General features: G+C 47.4%; 1 long non-coding RNA gene across 2 annotated transcripts in view; it reads left to right on the top strand.

Annotated features, from left to right (window-relative positions):
• Positions 1-19322, top strand: part of LOC139678542 (uncharacterized) — an 83394-nt gene that overhangs the window by 38585 nt on the left and 25487 nt on the right. The window contains exons 2-6 of one of the 2 annotated variants that reach the window (XR_011699047.1): positions 9101-9213; positions 10513-10775; positions 15523-15614; positions 15734-15810; positions 17191-17263. This is a non-coding gene — a long non-coding RNA (uncharacterized lncRNA). Of the gene's footprint in view, positions 1-9100; positions 9214-10512; positions 10776-15519; positions 15615-15733; positions 15811-17190; positions 17264-19322 lie in introns of both variants that reach the window. The other variant, XR_011699048.1, reaches the window with a different exon arrangement.

Here is a 19322-nt window from a genome sequence, read left to right as displayed (position 1 = left end):
GCCTGAGAGGCTCCTTCACCTGAACCCCTTTTTGTTGGCATCAAGGGGGAGGATGCTCTGGTTTCACAGGGCACTCAGAGCTCTGTCATTTGGGAAACATTCATCTAATTGCCCCAAATGGATTAGCTTTTTTCATGTATTTATGATTTCATAGCAAAAAAAATCTGTGTGTAATATAGATTTTTGTATGGGGGTGATTTTATAGTGATATAGTATTGAATTCAGAACAAGATGAATTGAGAAGGTGGAGATGATGTCTGCAGGAGGAACTTGGGCAGCTCTGGAGATTCCCATGGGAGGGCAGAGGCTCCTTGTGCAGGCACAGAGCAGGCTGGCACAAGAGGCTCTGCCTGTCCCCAGCCAGGGTGGGATCACAGAATCCCAGGAGGGTTTGGGTTGGAGGGACCTCAAAGCTCACCCAGTTCCCACCCCTGCCATTGGCAGGGACACCTCCCACTGTCCCAGGTTGCTCCAAGTGCTGTCCAGCCTGGCCTGGGACACTCCCAGGGGTGGGACTCCTCAACCCAAAGGCTTGTGCCCATTGCCCTGTTGGGATCCACTGGCAAACAAGGCTGCCCAGCTGCTTTCCCAGCCTTTCCTGTGTCCTTGCTGGAGGAGAGCAGGTCCAACCCCTTGTGACAGCACCTCACCCTGTGCCAGTGCAGGGCACATGGACTGAGTCCATCTCCTCTGTTTTCTGCCTCACCTCCAATTCATCAAACAAAACTGGCAGAAAACTGTGGCCCCAAACCCCGATTTCTGCCTGGGTTCTGGTCTCCTGTGCAGGACTACCTGGCAATGAATATTTGTGTGTCCCTTTGGAGCTGGCTGACCTTTGGGGAGTTGCCAGAGCTGCAATATGAGCCTTTGTGTGCTAGCCTGGCTTTTAAACTGCCTGCCCAGTGGCTGCAAGTTCAGTGGCTACAGATCTGAAAGTTGATTTCCTCAGTATGGCTGCATTAGCATTCAGCTGTGGGTATGTAAGATAATAGTATTAAAAGCAACCTTCCATCCTGTTGTCATGGATGCAGCACAGCCCAATCCTGGGAGCACTCTACCACCAGTCTTTGTACAATCTCATTTTTATCTACAAATTTTGATTTAATTACAGCAGAAATTCGGCACTGCCATATAATATATGATTTTATTTTCCATTCCGAGCATTAAAATGTAAGAATTGAGCAGCTCGTGTTCTTTGTCCAGCTCTCTTTTTTTTTCCCCTGCATTCCAAGTATCTGTCAGTATTAGTTATGAGAGTGTGTGAAATAAGTAGCCATGAAAGATGCCTGCTTTTATGACAGAATGAGTGGCTTCATGAATTTTAAAGGAGCACATTTGTATTTTCTCTTCCTGAACTACACGGGCTACTCGCAAACACGACAGGAGATAATTGTTGCAGGAATTATGATGCCTTTCAAGATTTTGCAGGATATTACTATTTTCATAATCTCTCATTTAGCAGGCGCTGGGCTTTGATTTATTCAGGTGTGTGATTTGGCAATCGAAGCTCTCCCCCTCTGCCAGCACAGGTACAGGTTTGCTTCGTGGGGCTCCTGCCCCTCTTAGCAAAAAAATCATGAACGTGGCTCATTTTTGTGTCAGCTCCTCCAGGAACGGGTCGGGATGGAGGGACTGGCTCATTTTTGTGTCAGCTCCTCCAGGAACGTGTCGGGATGGAGGGACAGGGGATGCTCCCGGGATGGGAGGGCTGGTGCCTCCAGCTGGCAGGAGAGGGCATTTCAGTCTTCAGGCAGGGCTTGGGCTGGGGCTGGGAAGGTTGAAATGGCTGCATTGTTAGCAGGGCTTTGGGGTGAGGGAGTAAAGGCTCAGAGGCTTTAATTGACTAGGAAACCCTTTTTAGTTGTGATTAGAGGGACAGATACTCAGCTGGCAGGACTGATGGTGCTGCACTGAATCAATTTTCATAGCCTGTCTGCAGCCAATGGAGCAGGGCTCGTTTATAACCCACTACCTGGCCTGCTATTGGGAAAAAAAAATAAATTCAAGCCTGATATCTGAGTGGTACAGCAGCCTTTTATCAGGGAGCTGCTTGGCTTGAGTTAGAAACCTGCATCAAAACCTGTGGTAAAATCCTTGGGCTAATAAATTCAGTGGCATGAGCTGTTCTCCTTTGGGTGGGAGTTGGAGAGTGGAAACCTCTGGCTGTGCCCTGTTTGCTTGAAAGCAGTGATGGATCTGCCACACTTTCATATTTACCATAAGGTTGTCTTCTTAAAGACCAAAATGAAGCATCTTTATATCTGCATGAAGTATCTCTGTATCTGTATTGAGCATCTCTCTGTATATATGGAGCTCCTCTATATCTGTATGAAGCATCTTTACATCTCTATGAAGCATCTCTATATCTATATGAGGCATCTTTACATCTCCATGAAGCATCTCTATATGAAGCATCTCTATATGAAGCATCTTTTAAAGACTAAATGAAGAATCTGTATGCCCTTTTCTCTTTTAGCCTCGAAGTATTTGTATTTTTTTCCTCCTGGTAATATTATCTCCCTTTCCATCCTGGAGCAGGATTTTATTTTATGGTTAAAATAAAAAAACCCTGGATATCTTTCTGTATTAAACTCAGCCCTAACATCTGAATCTCGTGGCTGAAAATCCCCTCTCAAAATTCCGTGCACGCCCATAATTAAACTGCTCTGAAAGGTGCAGGCAGGAAAACCAGGCACCAACATTATGGAGTGAAAATTAAAGAGGCAAAACATCCGAGTGTCTCCTGTATGTGCCTGCTGTTAGACACTCAAGCATGGAGAACAGGATACACCTCCATGGATGGATAGTTTTCCTTATTAAAAAAACACAGTAGGACTCACAGTAGGGGAACACACTAAAACAAGGCTTTGCAGTCATTTCCTTGGAAGAAATTTCCCAAGATAGCAACTTAGAAAGCTTTTAATCTCACGACTGGCTGTATAGTGAATTTTACTGGAGGTGGGGTAAAAAAGTCCATTGAGTTACAGCTGATCTACTAGAGCTGGTCTGAAGACTCTCCCCTCCCTGGAAAGGGATTTAGACTTTCCTTGCACCAAAGCAAGGCTTGGGTGGGTTGATGTGAGTCCTGGATGTGTGTCTGTCAGGTCTGACTTGATGTGGGGAGAGACACAAATCCCCCTCAGCAGCTGAAACATTTGACCAAACCTCTGCTTTGTGACCCCAAATCAGTGGATCAGATCCAGGGTTCTCCTCCATACCTGCATGTGGAACTGCTGTCCCTCAGCATCAGATCCAGGTTCTTCTCCACATCTGCCCATGGAATTGCTGGCCCTCAGCATCAGACTCAGGGTTCTTCTCCATAACTACCCATGGAACTGCTGTCCCTCAGCATCAGACTCAGGTTCTTCCCCATATCTACCCATGGAACTGCAGGCCCTCAGCATCAGATCCAGGTTCTTCTCCATATCTGCCCATGGAACTGCTGTCCCTCAGCATCAGAATCAGGGTTCTTCTCCATATCTGCCCATGGAACTGCTGTCCCTCAGCATCAGAATCAGGGTTCTTCTCCATATCTGCCCATGGAACTGCTGGCCCTCGGCATCAGATCCAGGTTCTTCTCCATATCTGCCCATGGAACTGGTGTCCCTCAGCATCAGATCCAGGTTCTTCCCCACATCTGCATGTGGAACTGCTGTGCCTTGGCATTCTGAGCTGGTGTTTTATTTTGTGTCTCTGGGCAGGGTCCTTCACCCCTTGGGAGGAACATAAATTTTGTCTCATGAATTTCTGAAGAAGTGTCTGACGTGACCATGTCCTGCAGCAGCTTGTTGTGCTGTGGCATTCCAGGAGCCTCCTCACTGGGCTTGGCCTGCTCTGTGCAATCCATTCTATGTGACTGTTGGACCTCTAAGTAAAACCAACCCCCAAATCCCTGTAAATTCCCACTCAAAGGTGCTGGAAGGCTCTCCTGTGTCTTATGGTTATACTTTACATTGATGTGTCCTCTCCGTGCTGTGCTCAGTGCCCACATCTGTGCCAGGGGCCAGACTCTGCAATCCTGGGGCTCTTCCTCCCCCAGCCCTGCCCTGTTTGGGTGCTGTGCCCACGGGGAGGTGCCCCCAAGGTTGGCAGCAGGAGCTGAAGGCTGGAGGTGCAGCAGGAGCTGCCCTGCCAACGTGTGTGAGCACCGGCAGAGATTGAACATCTTGTACCTATCTTGTGGCAGGGAGCTGAGAGCGGGGAAGGAACACGTCTGATAAGTGTTTCACATTGAAATAATTAAAGAGAATTGTTGCTGGAGGGAAATGTGCCTTTAAAAATTAACCCTGACATCTCTCTGACAATTCCGTGTGTTACAAGAGATCCTTTTTTCCCTGGTTTTTTTTTTCCCTTTCTTTAGTTTTACTAAACTCGATCTGCATTTTTCAGCACTTCAGGAAATGCAGAGCCTTTGAAAACTTCCTTGTAGGAGCAGTCTGTACTTCCAGGAGCAGCCCCATCTCTTTTCCACGGAACTGCTTGTAGGGCTGATGTTTCAAGGAACGGGTCTGAAGTAAATGACACGTTGTGCAATGCCCTGGAGCCTCTGCTAGTTATTATTGTTTGAGTCTCTCTCTCGATTGCATCTATTGCAGTGCTCTGTCACACAGGAGGTGCTGCAAACCTGAGTGCTGTTCCTCAAATAGCCATCCAGCAGTTGCTTTCTTATTTCTTCTGGCAGGGGGAAAAAAAATCCTTGGAAATCGAAAGTAGTCATTTCCATGAAGCACTGAAAGTTTCAAATTGTTCTCTTTGCTGGAGCTGTGGAGGGTTTGAAAACAAATGGAAACACCTCTAGGAACTGTATTAGTTATGTTTGAAAATTCTAGATGTGGCAATGACAATTAGAGTTATGTTTTGGTCATCTGCAGAAAGTGAAATGCACGAGCAGATATCGATGGTCAGAAGTTTGGCTTCATTGTCTTGTGGCTGTAACAGTTATTTACCAGTTCAGGAATTGTGCAGCTTTTCACTGGGGTGAATCCCTGTAGTTTTGGCTCTCCATTCAATCATTATTTGTTAGTCCAGGGGTAGGAAATATTGGATTTCTTTCACTTGGATTATTTGCACCTCAGAAAACAGACATGCAAATTACCCTTTAGAGGCTGAAAAGTTGGGGTGTTTCAGGTTTTTCCTTCCTTTTTTTCTTCCTCTGAAGAAGGTGTGACCTCCTGGGAGGCAAACACAGGACCCTGTGCAGGAGCACATTCCTGGCTCTCACACTCCCCTGGCCTCTGTGCTCCCCAGTTTGGTGTCACTGCTTTGCACCAACAGAGAATCTCCTTGCAGGAGCCAAACCCTTGGTCAAGGGAGGAGATTCAGCCCATATTTCCTCTTCCCCAGAACTTTTAGCAATTTGGGCATCTTGGGCTCAATCCTTCAAGATGCTGAGTGCCCCAGGGGTGCTTAAATCAGGATAAGTGATGGCTCGTGATGCTTCTTATGGCTGGGGGTGCTTCATTAGGTAAAATTCAAACCACAGAATACTCTAAAAACACTTCTCAAAACCATTTTTCTTGGCTTGGGAATTCTTTTTACCCCTTTAATAAAAAGAGCAACTGCAGAAGTGTCTGTTAACTGCTGTGATGTGCTATAAACCTCTCTGTACACAACCTTGCATTTTGGCTATTAGAGGCTCATTAAAAAAATTAAAGTCCCCACAATTTACAATATTTTCCATTGAAATAGCGTGTTAACACATTTCTTTAATCAGTGTGTAACTGTCAAGGGAAAGAACAATTCATCTACTGTATGCATACATTAGGAAAAAAATTATCAGATTTAATTTTATTTGTTTTCTATTCAGGGCTTTTTTTTGGAAGGAATTCCTGCAGGGAAATGGTTAATCTATTTTTAACTAAAGCTTACTTTTGTAATCTATCCAGTGCTTAGAGTTCTGTCATTGATCTATGATTTATGTGATTTAAACCACCTCTTGGCTGTAACATTGGTTTCTATCCAAGATGCTGAGCTGAATACTAATTACGAGATCAAATTTATGCTGTTGGGCTGAGCAGCTGAAGGAGCTTTCCAGGCAGGACTCCCTTCAACCAACCCACCAACGAGCACTAGGGAAATATTTGGTGAGGGGGATGGGGGAAAAGGCTGGAAAAGGGGAAAAGAAAAGAGCAGGAAAACTGAAGTGTCCTTTGCAAGGTTTATTTTCGGTTCTCTTGCAGTTCCACGGGCAGGCAGTGCTGGGGCTGAGCCTGGGAATGTGCACATGGAGCTGCTTTTCCAGCAGAACAGAATCTCACTAATTCACCCTAACGAGTGGCAAACCCACTGAGAGAAGCCAAATGGCACCAGTGAGCAAACAAACAAATATGAGTGAGGATATTTTATTCCGAGATGTATTTTCTGCCTCTATTTTGACAAGTCTCACGTTGTCAGGATGATTTATGGGGTTTCAGAGCCTACCAGGAAATGCACTGTGGGATGGGTTCCTACACTCAGAAAGTCTTGGGAACAATGGCTTTGCTTTACCTCTCCTTAAAGCATTTTTGCTGAGAAATAAGCCAAACCCCCCAGTTTTAGAGAAAATACAGGTTTGAGGCTTTCCCTCGGTAAGAATCAGTGACATTCTGCCATTCACCTGCGTCACCTCTGCAGAGCAGGTCAGGATGGCAGCAATTTTCCTGGGTAAAGGGTGGCAAAACACCCTCGAGCAGCTCAGAACTTAAATTCCAATTGGAATCAAAATGAACTTCTGGATCGGAATTTTATTGATTTGAGTAGTTTTGGAGAGAAAACGTGTTTTGAGTGATCTCTGTTGCTGTAATGAAGCTTTTCATTTGGATGATGCTGAAATGGTTTCATTTCCTTCCTTCCTTCCTTCCTTCCTTCCTTCCTTCCTTCCTTCCTTCCTTCCTTCCTTCCTTCCTTCCTTCCTTCCTTCCTTCCTTCCTTCCTTCCTTCCTTCCTTCCTTCCTTCCTTCCTTCCTTCCTTCCTTCCTTCCTTCCCTCCTTCCTTCCCTCCTTCCTTCCCTCCTTCCCTCCCTCCTTCCCTCCCTCCTTCCCTCCCTCCTTCCCTCCCTCCTTCCCTCCCTCCTTCCCTCCCTCCTTCCCTCCTTCCTTCCTTCCTTCCTTCCTTCCTTCCTTCCTTCCTTCCTTCCTTCCTTCCTTCCTTCCTTCCTTCCTTCCTTCCTTCCTTCCTTCCTTCCTTCCTTCCTTCCTTCCTTCCTTCCTTCCTTCCTTCCTTCCTTCCCTCCCTCCTTCCCTCCCTCCTTCCCTCCCTCCTTCCCTCCCTCCTTCCCTCCCTCCTTCCCTCCCTCCTTCCCTCCCTCCTTCCCTCCCTCCTTCCCTCCCTCCTTCCTTCCTTCCTTCCTTCCTTCCTTCCTTCCTTCCTTCCTTCCTTCCTTCCTTCCTTCCTTCCTTCCTTCCCTCCTTCCTTCCCTCCCTCCTTCCCTCCCTCCCTCCTTCCCTCCCTCCTTCCCTCCCTCCTTCCCTCCCTCCTTCCCTCCCTCCCTCCTTCCCTCCCTCCCTCCTTCCCTCCTTCCTTCCTTCCTTCCTTCCTTCCTTCCTTCCTTCCTTCCTTCCTTCCTTCCTTCCTTCCTTCCTTCCTTCCTTCCTTCCTTCCTTCCTTCCTTCCTTCCTTCCTTCCTTCCTTCCTTCCTTCCTTCCTTCCTTCCTTCCTTCCTTCCTTCCTTCCTTCCTTCCTTCCTTCCTTCCTTCCTCCCTCCCTCCCTCCCTCCCTCCCTCCCTCCCTCCCTTCCTCCCTCCCTCCCTCCCTCCCTCCCTCCCTCCCTCTTTATTTCATTCTTTATTTAATTCTTTATAGTGTAGTTTTCATGTTTTTCATATACTTTATCTTATTTTTTTGTCACAACTGGCCAGTTTGACCATTTCCACCCTGCCACTGCCTCTTATTAAAACACAACATTTTCTTAAACTATTTGCCCAATTTCAGTTTTACAGAAACCTCTTTCAGCTCTTTTAAGAGCCTTTAGTGCTGGGGAAAATACTGGAGTTTTTCCCAGAGGAGGAATTGCAGGTTGGGACTGTTCCTGCTGCCTTTTCCCCTATGGAATGGTGTGTTCTGGGCGACCTTGGCCAGGGGATTGAGGTGTGGGTGGTGCCCTCCGGCAGGGCAGGAGAAGGGCCGGGCTGCTGCTGTGCTTTCCCTGTGCCATCCCTGCTGCCATGGCTGTCACGTGGTTGTCACTCGGTTGTCACAGCCCTGCCCTGGCAGGGGTTGCACAGCAGCAGCTCATCCTGCTCGGGCTGCAGGAGGCCCTGGAGTGGGGAATTCGTTCCCTTTTATCCTTATTCTTGCTCGCTTTAAAAACAAAACCCAAAGCAAATAAAAACCAAAACAAACCCGAAACCAGAAACAGAAATAAAACAAACAGAAAACCTTGGAAAAGTTTCTTCTCAGGGCAATTGTAAATAACTACCTCTGTTTGTGTATCTATTGCTGGTGATCTTCCTCATTTGTTATTTCTCTTATTTATAATGTGGAGGAATTAATATTTCAGTTAGATCCTTTTGTCTTTTGGAATGAGATTATTTATAGTCCACTTGAAGTCATATTGGCTTTTTAATGTGCACTGCTATGAACCGTTTGCAATGAAAATAATCCCCATTGTGTACATTTGGGGGAAAATTCCTCAAAATCCACATGTTCATGTGGAGTGGGATGAGCTTGGGGACAGTTTTGTTGAGAGGAGCCCCAGTTCCTGATCCCCTTTGTGTGCTTTGTTCTCCTGGGATGCCACCCTTGCCCACCTGGGCAGGTTCTTCCCTGAATGCTGCCAGCTGGAAATGCCAGGAATTTCCTCGCAGCCTTCAGGCTGCAGGAATTATCAGAAATCCTGGCTGAGCCCAGGGACACTGAGGGCACCCCACGCCGTGGCTGGCACTGCAGGCAGGTCACTTTGCCAGCTGCCAGTCAGGGCTGGATGGGAGACATTCCCACACTGCCTGTGCAGGGAAACAATTTGCACCATCAGAGATGTTGCTGATCCCCAGGAAGATGAGGTAAAACAAGAGCAGTGGAGATGGACTGCAGTTAATTGCTGTCATGGTCTGAGCCACTTCAAAGGCAGGATTTTACCAGAAGCCTCATTAAATTCTTTGGATATTTTCCTGTGCTGAACAGGTGGCTGAGGTGCTCCAAGGGGCAGTGTCTGAGGATGGGAACCACCTCCAGGACCCTCCGTGCCCGTGAAACTGCCAGGGGGGAGAGGATCTGCAGCTCCAGGGACACCCAAGGTGGGCCAGGGGGTGGCCATGGGGCAGGGGGGCTTGTGGGCACCACAGACCCCAGGACACCCCGGTGGGGGCACACCCTGAGCAGGGGCTGCTGTTTCCTGGGGCCATTGGCTTGGGGACCCACACTGGGGGTGTCACAAGCCTGGTGTGCCCTTGGCACGGTGGCTGTGCCACATGCCAGGGCTCAGGGACCCACACTGGGGGTGTCACACACCTGGTGTGCCCTTGGCACGGTGGCTGTGCACCATGCCAGGGCTCAGGGACCCACACTGGGGGTGTCACACACCTGGTGTGCCCTCGGTGGCTGTGCCCCATGCCAGGGCTCAGGGACCCACACTGGGGGTGTCACACACCTGGTGTGCCCTCGGTGGCTGTGCCCCATGCCAGGGCTCAGGGACCCACACTGGGGGTGTCACAAGCCTGGTGTGCCCTTGGCACAGTGGCTGTGCCCCATGCCAGGGCTCAGGGACCCACACTGGGGATGTCACACACCTGGTGTGGCCTTGGCACGGTGGCTGTGCCCCATGCCAGGGCTCAGGGACCCACACTGGGTGTGTCACACACCTGGTGTGCCCTTGGCACGGTGCCTGTGCCCCATGCCAGGGCTCAGGGACCCACACTGGGGGTGTCACACACCTGGTGTGCCCTTGGCACGGTGCCTGTGCCCCATGCCAGGGCTCAGGGGGCCAGGGCAGCCCTTCTGCCCTGCTCCAAGCCTTGCTCTCTTGCTGTGCCTCCTGCACAGCTCTTACAGAGCAAAAAGCCACTGAGGAGGAGAGAATTCCTCTATAAAATGCAGTAAAGTAACATCCCAGAGGAAACATAAACCGTATTTTGAATATAGATATTTATCCACACTAAATATGTTTGTTCTGCTTTTCCTTTACTTCCTTTGCAGCAGGATTGTTAAATCAGCAACTGTGGCTTTGAGAAGAATGGGGGATTTCCACTGAAAGCACAAAACCTGAAATCACAGTGATTTAACACATAGATGTATATTTAAAGTGTGATTTCTGCCTGCTAGAAAAGGGGATATTTTGTGTACCTTCATCTATATCAATAACACAAAAGGGAATTGATTTCCTCAGTCATCACAGAATCATAATGGAATGGTTTGGGTTGGAAGGGACCTTAAATCCCATCCTGTGCCACCCCCTGCCATGGGCAGGGACTCCTCCCACCAGCCCAGGTTGCTCCAAGCCCCATCCTGGACACTCTCAGGGCTGGGGCAGCCACAGCTGCTCTGGGCAAAGGAATCATGACAAGGAAAATTCAGGTTTCCTCTCTCTGCCTACTTAGGGATGGTCACTAATCCACAGATGTGAAACTGGTTCAAGAGTAAAAGGTTTGAAGTCACCTCAGGCTGCTGAACATTCAAGGAGAGAAAGACCCACCATACAAAGGGGTTGTTTGCCCTTGGGAATCCATTTCTCAGCAGCACAAGAAAAAAATAAATCTTCTCCTGAAGTTTAAAACCCAGCAAACAAACATCATGGAAATCCAAACTACGAGAAGGCAAGATTTGGGATGCCCTTCTGAAAGAAGTAGGAGCCCCAGGAGAGGTAAAGTACCTTCAAAACACTGCTTGGTTTTCATGGGAAAGGGAGAGAAGTTAAGATACAATTTATTAAAAAGAGTAGGAGCTCTGTAATTTCTGCAGGGCAGTGGAAATTAATAAAACCCAGGGCTGGCTATTAGCTAAACCCGAGCAGACAAAGTGTGTGTAACTACCCGTGCAGGGGCTGACATGATGGATGATGATGGATCCAAACCCATCTGAAGTTCTCCAGCAATAACAGCAGCCCACAGTCATTTCTACAGGGTGTCCAAATGTGCCTGAACCAGAACAGTGTATTGAAGGTTGCATATTATGCTAAGAATGACAAGTATTTATGATTGGAAGGTCTCTGGGTTGGGATTGTCAGTTTTTGTGTATCTTTTCTCGGTTCTTTAATCTTTGATTTAAAGATCCATCCAGTGATAAAAAAAAGGGTTCACTCCTGTAATCGTCCCACAGAGACAGTAAATGCCTTCTGGCCTCAGGAAAATCAGCAGTGCCTGGTGCTTTTCTCCTGGAGTAAGGAAGGTCCTCCTGGAGGATCAGCTGGGGAGAGGCTCCTGAATGGCAGGAAGGAGGGTGGGCAACAGCTCAGCTCAGCTAAACTCAGCTCAAATAAACTCAGCTTAACTCAGCTCAGCTCAACTCAGCTCAAATAAACTCAGCTTAACTCAGCTCAGCTCAACTCAGCTCAGCTTAACTCAGCTCAAATAAACTCAGCTTAGCTCAGCTTAACTCAGCTCAGCTCAACTCAGCTCAGCTTAACTCAGCTCAGCTCAACTCAGCTCAGCTTAACTCAGCTCAGCTCAACTCAACTCTGCCCTAGGAATGGAAAGAAAAATCCTCCTGTGTAGCACCAGTTGTGTCCAGTGAGTTTTATGTAAATGGAATTACAAATGTTGTTGGATTTTTTTGGCATTTTTGAGTGTTTTTTTTTTTAATTTGTGGTCACAGCACTCGTTGTTCAGTGTGGCAGCTGAAGAAAAATATTGGGTGTAAGTGCAAAAAATCAACAGAAATCTGTGTAATCACCAGGGGGATGAGGTGCAGTTTTAGAAGCAAAATGCTCCTTCTGCAGAACTTCTGCCTTCCAGTTGTCTCTGTGTCTCTGGAGTGTTGTCACCTCAATCAAGGGAGACTGAGAGATTTTGATTGTAGGTTGTACGACCAACACAACCTGCATTTGCCTCAGCCTTGGAAAGGGAGAGCCTGGGAGGTGCACAGATTGGTTTGCAAGACCTTAAGGCTTGCAGCTCTCCCTAACCTTTGCTACCAGGCTGCAGCCATCTGTTCTTGGAGCGTGCTGGTCCTCCTGGGGCTGGGAGAGCCTCTGACAGGGCTCATTTCTGCAGCATCGACTGGGGAGGTTTGTGATTTGGGATGTGAATGTCCCTTTCTCAACCCTGCTACCAGTGACCCTGGGCATGGCAAGTGTGGCTCATTATAAAGTGGTTATTCACAGAGGGCTCTGGCCAGGGCTGTCTGCAGGGTAGGAGATGCTTTCCCAGCAGTGGGGTGGGAAGGATCTTCAGCCAGAACGAAAACCCTCCTCGGCTGCTGCAGCTCAATGGATGTCTGTTAATTCAAGTGGAAAATTCCTGACCCCAAGGAGATCACAAAGTTCAGTGTCCTTGAGTGAGTGCCACACTTTGCAGTCAAGATCAAAATGTCTTTCTTTCTCCCCAGAGTTCTCTGGAATTTTGATTTTTCTGTATGTTCTTCATATTGTTTTATACTGAAACCTGTGGTACTATCCAAGAATGGATTATTGAGGGCTGCTCTGTGTGCTCTTCCTTTCTCTTTTATTAGGTTATTGAATTTCCAAACCTTTAGGAATATGGAGCCCTGAAATCTCCCCTGGGGCATCTGCTCATCCTGTGCAGATGCTGAGCTCTGGTATGGCCTTTGTTACCACAGCAAACCTCCAGGACTTTGGTTGGATATCCTTGAAGAGCCTCAATCTTTGATTTTCAATTGAGTTACATCAAGTTTTTGAGGAAACTCTCTCAGCTGAAGGATTCTGGAGGACAGACCTGGGGCTGCTTTGCCTGTCAAGGATGTGCTCCAGGCACTTTCCTCCTGTGTTTTGGTGGGAAGCAGAGATGGGACTGCCTTGTGCTGGAGCAAATCCCCCAGCAGAGGATCTGCAGCTCCTTGGCATTGGTGCAGCACAGCCAAGCACCCTTGAGGCACTGCAGCTTTCCTCCTCTCTTTATGGAAAGATGAATCATCTGCTGGCACAAAATCTTTCAGCCCTTTCTAGAGGAGTATTTGTCTTCTCTTTGGGGCATCAGGCTGTGATTAATCCTGTGGTTGTTGGTCACCTCTCGAGGCACAGGTGATCTGCCTGGAATTAAAGCAGACAAACCCAAGAGGGAAAGGGGCTGTAAAGAAAAGCATCAACCTGGTGACAGTGCTGACCATCAGCATCACTTGGAGTTGGGTAGCTGGGTAGGAAGCTTTTCTACTGCCCCAGAATGTCTGTTTTGCCTGTTTTGGCCATCATTCTAACATACATTTAATTGCTGAATTTTTATTTCTTTTTTTTTGTCTTTTTTTTTTACATTATTTTTTTCTCTTGCTGCTTTGTGGGAGTCAACAGAACAGCTGAAATGAACTATAGAGGGGGAAATATGGAAGCTGCCCATCCCTTCCAGTTTCTTTAGTTAATAAAGACTTTCCTTATTACATAAAACAATGGCAGATCTAGAAATCAGCAGAAAAGCTGAAATTTGAAAATCTGACCATTGAATGTGTGGGTAAACTTCACTCTTGAGAAGGTCTATCACATTTCATTTGACTTCCAAGTGGTATCTCCATGGAGTTCAGTGTTGGAAAGGTGCTGGAGGTGTCACAGTCCTGAGCAGTGAGTGTTACAAATATTTATAAGTTATTGGAAAGAAGATTTCTGGGTAGTTGTTCATAAACAGCCCATTTCTCTCCAGAGGAGGGAGGTTGAACCTGCTCTCTGCTTTTCACAGGGGAAGGTTCTGGGGTGCAAACCAACCTCTTTGTGCTGCCTCCCCACAAAGGTGTTTCCCCCATCACCCTGATGGGGACATGGAACTCCTGGGCCACCTGTGCTGCCCCTGACTCTCCATCAAATCCCTTCTCTGGGTGACATCAAGAACCTGAAAGCCAAGCTCTGTTCTGAGCAGCAAACCCACCAATTATAACCCTGCACTTATGTGAGAGTTGTTTGTGTCATTAACAGTCGGGCTCGATGATCTTAGAGGTCTTCTCTGGCCTAAAGGATTCTGGGCTTCCTTGATTAGCAGGACACTTAGAACCAGTAATTTCTGTAGGTACACAGTTGGCCTTTTCCTAAACATGATCCTGGATCAGGTATTCCCTGGAATGCTCTCCAGGGCTCCCTCCTTCCCACAAGAAGCCTTTCTCCAACCCCAGGACTCCTGTTCCCAACCCCCAAAGCTGCTGCCTCTCCCGGTTCCCCCTGGGTGAGGTCCTTTCTAATTTGTGCTATTTTGACCTTCTCCAGCAGAAGGTGTGGTAGCCCTTCAGTGGAGCACTCTGGAAGTGCCCTTGGGTGCTCCTCCCTCAACCAATGAGTGTCCTGCTTGAGACACTTCCTTTTCTTTGTCCTAAAAATAAGGATGACACTGCTCTGTGTGGTCACATCCAGGCTGCACGGGAGAGCCAAGCTCCCTGGATTCCATTAACATTTTGTTAATGAAATAGTGCTTTGTCAAAGAGTCTTGAAAACTTAAAAGGGTATTTAAGCTTCTTCCATGAGTCAATACCATGTAATGTCAACATTACCACGGAGGGATAATTCAGAGATGTCACACAAAGCTTGTGTTATGCCATTTGCAGTCTGGCAAAACAGCTCAGCATTTATGTTGTTTAATCCATCTTCGAAAATCTTTTGTTCTGAAAAAGTTTGAGATCAATCTTGTCAGTATTTACTGACACAAAGCTGATGTAAGTCACTGTGCTCCTATTGACTCCATCTGGGCTGGAATGATTTAGCCCAGCCTCGAATTTAGCCCAAATTAGGCAAGTGAGAGACTCGATATGAAACTTAAGGACCATGGAGCTGAAAGGAACAGAACCTGGGGATGAAACTGTGGACAGAAGCAGAAGGAAGTTTGCAATGATCTGGGACAGTACAGAGACAATGGGAAGAGACTTCAAGAAAAATGATATAAACCTTTACATTGATGAAAGAATGTAATTCCCTGGCTAGAAATAACAATGCAGAAAGAGGGAGCTGAGATGGGAGCCCTGGCAGTGAAGGTGGGGATGTGGGGGCTGATCTCCAAGCTGTGTGTGCTGCAGTGCCCTGGCTTCATGTTGCTGTCACAGTCCCTGAAATCCCTCCTTCCATCCCTCCTTCTCTTCCTTTTCCAGCATTTCTGTGATCATCCCTGCCCTGTCAGGGAGTTGTTTCATCCTTCTGGACGCTGCAGCAACGCTGTGTGTTTCACCTTTGTGCTTCTCAATCCTTTGCCATTCCAGCTCTGTATAATTGATGTGTTGAACGTGGTGAGCAGTGGCCTCAGTGCTTTGAGGAAAATACACTGCCCTCCTTCATCCTTGACTGAATCCAAAATGCTCTCCCCTGATTGTTTCTTGGCTGTGTGGGATCTATTCCAGTCTCAGACTTTGCAGTTATATGGGGTCAATTGTGCAATATGTAAAGTGCTGTGAAGTTCTTCAGAAATAATTCACCTATTTTGCTGGCAAAGGTTTAGCATTTCCCTCACACTCTGGATTCTGTTTCCCAGCAGGAGTGAGGAACAAGGAGCATCCCAGGCCTGTGGAGGAGCCCAGCAGGAGAAGGGGAAATAGTCCTAATGTTGTGCTGCAGCCCCTGGGTCAGGTATGCCGAGGCAATTTGCAGGTTCTGGGGGAGTCAGGGATACTTTCTGGCTTGATTGCACACAGCAGGAGGAAAACTATCACGAGGCTCTTCATTTGTGCTTTTCTGCTGTTTTACAGCCCGGGAAACACAGGGGGAAGAAGCCAATTGCTCTTTCTGTGAGGAGTGAGGAGCCAGCACAGCCTCCCTGCTCCAGGTGAGGTCACTGCCAGAGCAGCTGGAGGGAGCAGAAAACATGGATTAAGGGACCCCAGTGCAAAGGCAGGGTTGGAAACCTCCTGAGAGCAGGTTGTACAGCACAGCTGCCTTGTGTGGAAGGGTCTCAAAGTGCTTGGCTCATCCTGAGAGATGCCTTGTCCAAGCTGGGCTGTACCTGTGTATGTGCAGCACAAGCAAAATTTTACAAGTTAAATTTTAGTATTATCTCCCCCATCCCAGTATATCTGATCAGGTGATTTAAATGAATTTGCTAAGTGGGAAAATGTGAAAAACCCACAAATGTTGTATAAGAAGTGGAATTAGACATGAAGTTTGTGATCCATCTTGGCTTGCTGTTGTAAAGCAAACGTGGAGGGAGCACCATGAACCTGGAATTGCTCAGTCAGCACTGCAGCAAAATGAGCATGGCAGTGGAGGTGGGGTCTAAACTGAGGTTAAAAGAAAAACAAACCCAGGTACCTCTAATAAAAAACTAATGAAGACGTGGGGAGTAATGCAACTGTGTCTGTGAGGTGGATTCAGACACAGCCTGGCCCAAAGGCTTCACAGCCTTTAATAAAAATACAATGGAAATAAGGAGAGTCTGAGGCAGCAATGCAGGATCATGTGCATGTTAATCCAGTGGTTAAGAGAAGGAAAAGGGAAGTCCTTGTAGACAGCTGAGACTGAAGAACTGATACAGGAGGCAGAAACTGTGCACAGAGATCTGTGTCTGTGGTGGGTGTTTGAAGGCTGAGGGAAGTGGCCACATCAGGTGTGTGATGGCAGAGGGAGAGACCCTGCCAGCCCAGGGAAAAGGGATTAAAGCCCAGAGATGCAACTGCCCTCTCCCAGTAGCAAAATGAGACTCCTTTGCAGATGCAGAGCTGCTACATCTGCCAAAAATATCAAGTGTTCAAAGATTTAATCTAAACTGTTTTAAAAAAATTCAGGTGCCTGATACAAACACTCTGCAAATAATCTGCAAGACTATTATGCTGCTGCTTCTCTTAGAAAACCCTTTCCTGGTTTCTTTAACCTCCCCAATGACATTAAACATCAGTTGATCTGCTTGTACACGAACCTGCATCTCCCCTTGCCTCAGTTCTCCACATACAAGTTGAAGAGAACAGTATTTTCTTCTGTACTTTTCTGCATTTCCTGAGTAAGGGATAAATTCTGGGGAGGGCAGCTCTGCATTGCTCTGTGCTCAGGCACTGCCCCTCCAAGCAGAGCCTTTGTGTTATCCAGGGGCTGACCACAGAGCAGGAATATTTCCTCTAGATGGCAATAATTTGGGTGATTGGAAGAAATCAGGGATTTTACTGCTCTATCCTGTATTAAACCCCCACTCACTGTCATTTCCTTGTTTGAACAGAGGTCTGTGGTGCTCCAGCCCGTTGGAAACTCCTGTGCTCCAAGCAGGAGGATGCTGCAGATGGAGCTGATCTGTGAGTAACTTTTCTGGAGGCCATTCTGTCTCCTCGAGTTTTGGGGTTTTTTCTGAAGGAGCCATTGTTTGTGTCTGTGTGTGAGGGAGGGAGAGGAAGAGCATCTCTGTGATGCTTTCAGTTCTCACACTGCCTGAAGAGCCCTTATTTTTAGCTGGAGCCTCCTGAATATGAGCTCCCACTGCAGGCAGGTGGGGTGACCTCTCTGGGTTTGAACCTGCCCCTCTGTGGTGTTTTCATGGCTCAGCTTTGAAGAGGAGCCCCCCCTGCTCCGTGCAGAGCCCTTTGAATTGGCCCTGCTCTGCTTCTGAGGCTGCTGGTTGGGAGGGAGGCCCTTTGAAGATGAATGTCCCAGAACAAGGAGAACATGAAACAAGCCCCACACCTTCAGCAGAGTGTGCAGCACATTCCTCAAAGCCCCTCAGCACAATGGGGGCTCTTGGGTGGGGAGAGGGAAGGGGTTCACCTGCTTGTGAGGCACCACAGGATGGCATAGGGCTGTGCCTTGGGTGGCAGGGCAGGGAAAAGGAAAGGCTTTGGGGGCTCTGCAACATCCAAGGCTGGCACAGCTCCTTTCAGGTTGGCTCCTTTGGATCTTCCTGGGGAAGATGAATTTATTATTATTAATTTTCCTCCTCCTGACATTTGCTGTGTGTTCAAGTGGACAGATATGCCCTGTCTTCTTAAAGGGGAATATTTCCTTTGTCTCCATGGGAATCACCCCTCCAGCTCCTCAGAAGAGCTGTAATCATGATTTTCTGGTGCATTTTGGACATGACCTCCAGCCCTGGGAGCCTGTGGGTCTTGGGGACAGGGGTACAACTGTAGGAAGTATTTTGCTCTATCTCATATTTTGAATATTTCTGTGACAATTGACACTAACCCACCCATCAATGTGTTTTTAAACCTGAGGGATCTGTTTTTGTGGCCCAGTTGAGCAGTCCTGGAAGATCCCAAAGTTTCCATTACAATCAGATGGATGAACCCATTTCCTTGAGGGGTTAATGGGCTTGTAATGCCAAAATGGAACTGCTGTCCTAGGAGAGACTAAATGTAGGAACAGAAGGGAAGAGAACCAGTAAAACAGATAAAAAAACCAAGAGGGATTTGCTAATAGTGGTTGGGGATATTCTTCTCACCTGTCCTGCAGACTGTGAAAATGCAGACGTGTGAACTCCTCTAAAGCAAATGAGGAACAGCAGAACCCTTTGGGCCATAATTCTTTCCCATATGTGATAGATCCCTCTTCCTTCCAATCAATTAATTGCATCCTAAAAACATCCATTTCTCCGCCTTGACTTTAAAGGGATTTTAGATGAGTGGCTCAGATAGAGCTGTCTCCACAGGAAGTGATTAAAGTTGGGTTGGATGAGCTGGCAGACTGAAGGGGTTTTGCCTCCCTTCATGCCAACCCTAAATCAAAAGGCATCTCATCAGAGCATTATAAAATACAGCCTGCAGAGGGAGAGGCTCCCACTGCCATACTCTGGCTCTGAAGGGAGGAGGGAGACTCCCATCAATTTAGAGAGGTAAAGATTTCATCTCCCTCCAGAAATCATGGCCATAATGGGAAATTCCGACATTTATGAGATTTGCTCGGCCAAGGCAGAGCTGAGCATGGGGATGTTCCACTATGGCAGCAAAAGCAGAATAAAAGAGTAATTTTAGGGGTTATTTCCATTCTTTTGCCCTCCCTTTTGATGATGGTGATAACCCAGCTGGGAGCTGGGGTGGGGCAGATCCACTCTGTGTGACCTTATAAAGCCAAACCTTTATCAACCCTCTCCCTGGGACTGGAAAATGGGGATAAACTGCCAAATGGGGCTAAAGGCAGGTGTTTGTCAAGGGGGAACCTCCCAAAGAAGCTTTTCCCAGAGGAATTCCCACAGAGCCTCCTGCAAGCTGTGCCTGGTTAGTGGTGGAATGTTCAACCCAGGTAAGGCTGGGAGAGATCTGAGCAAGTTTCTGGCAATTGGTGAATCTTTTTTGGGTTTCAAATGCTGACAAACCACATATGTGCTCTAAATAAATTTATTTTAAGTCAATGGGAGTTTCAAGG

The sequence above is a fragment of the Pithys albifrons genome, chromosome 14, assembly GCF_047495875.1.
Source record: "Pithys albifrons albifrons isolate INPA30051 chromosome 14, PitAlb_v1, whole genome shotgun sequence".
NCBI lineage: Eukaryota > Metazoa > Chordata > Aves > Passeriformes > Thamnophilidae > Pithys > Pithys albifrons.
The sequence above is the reverse complement of the archived record's forward strand: the minus strand, read 5'-3'. Positions and strand labels throughout refer to the sequence as shown.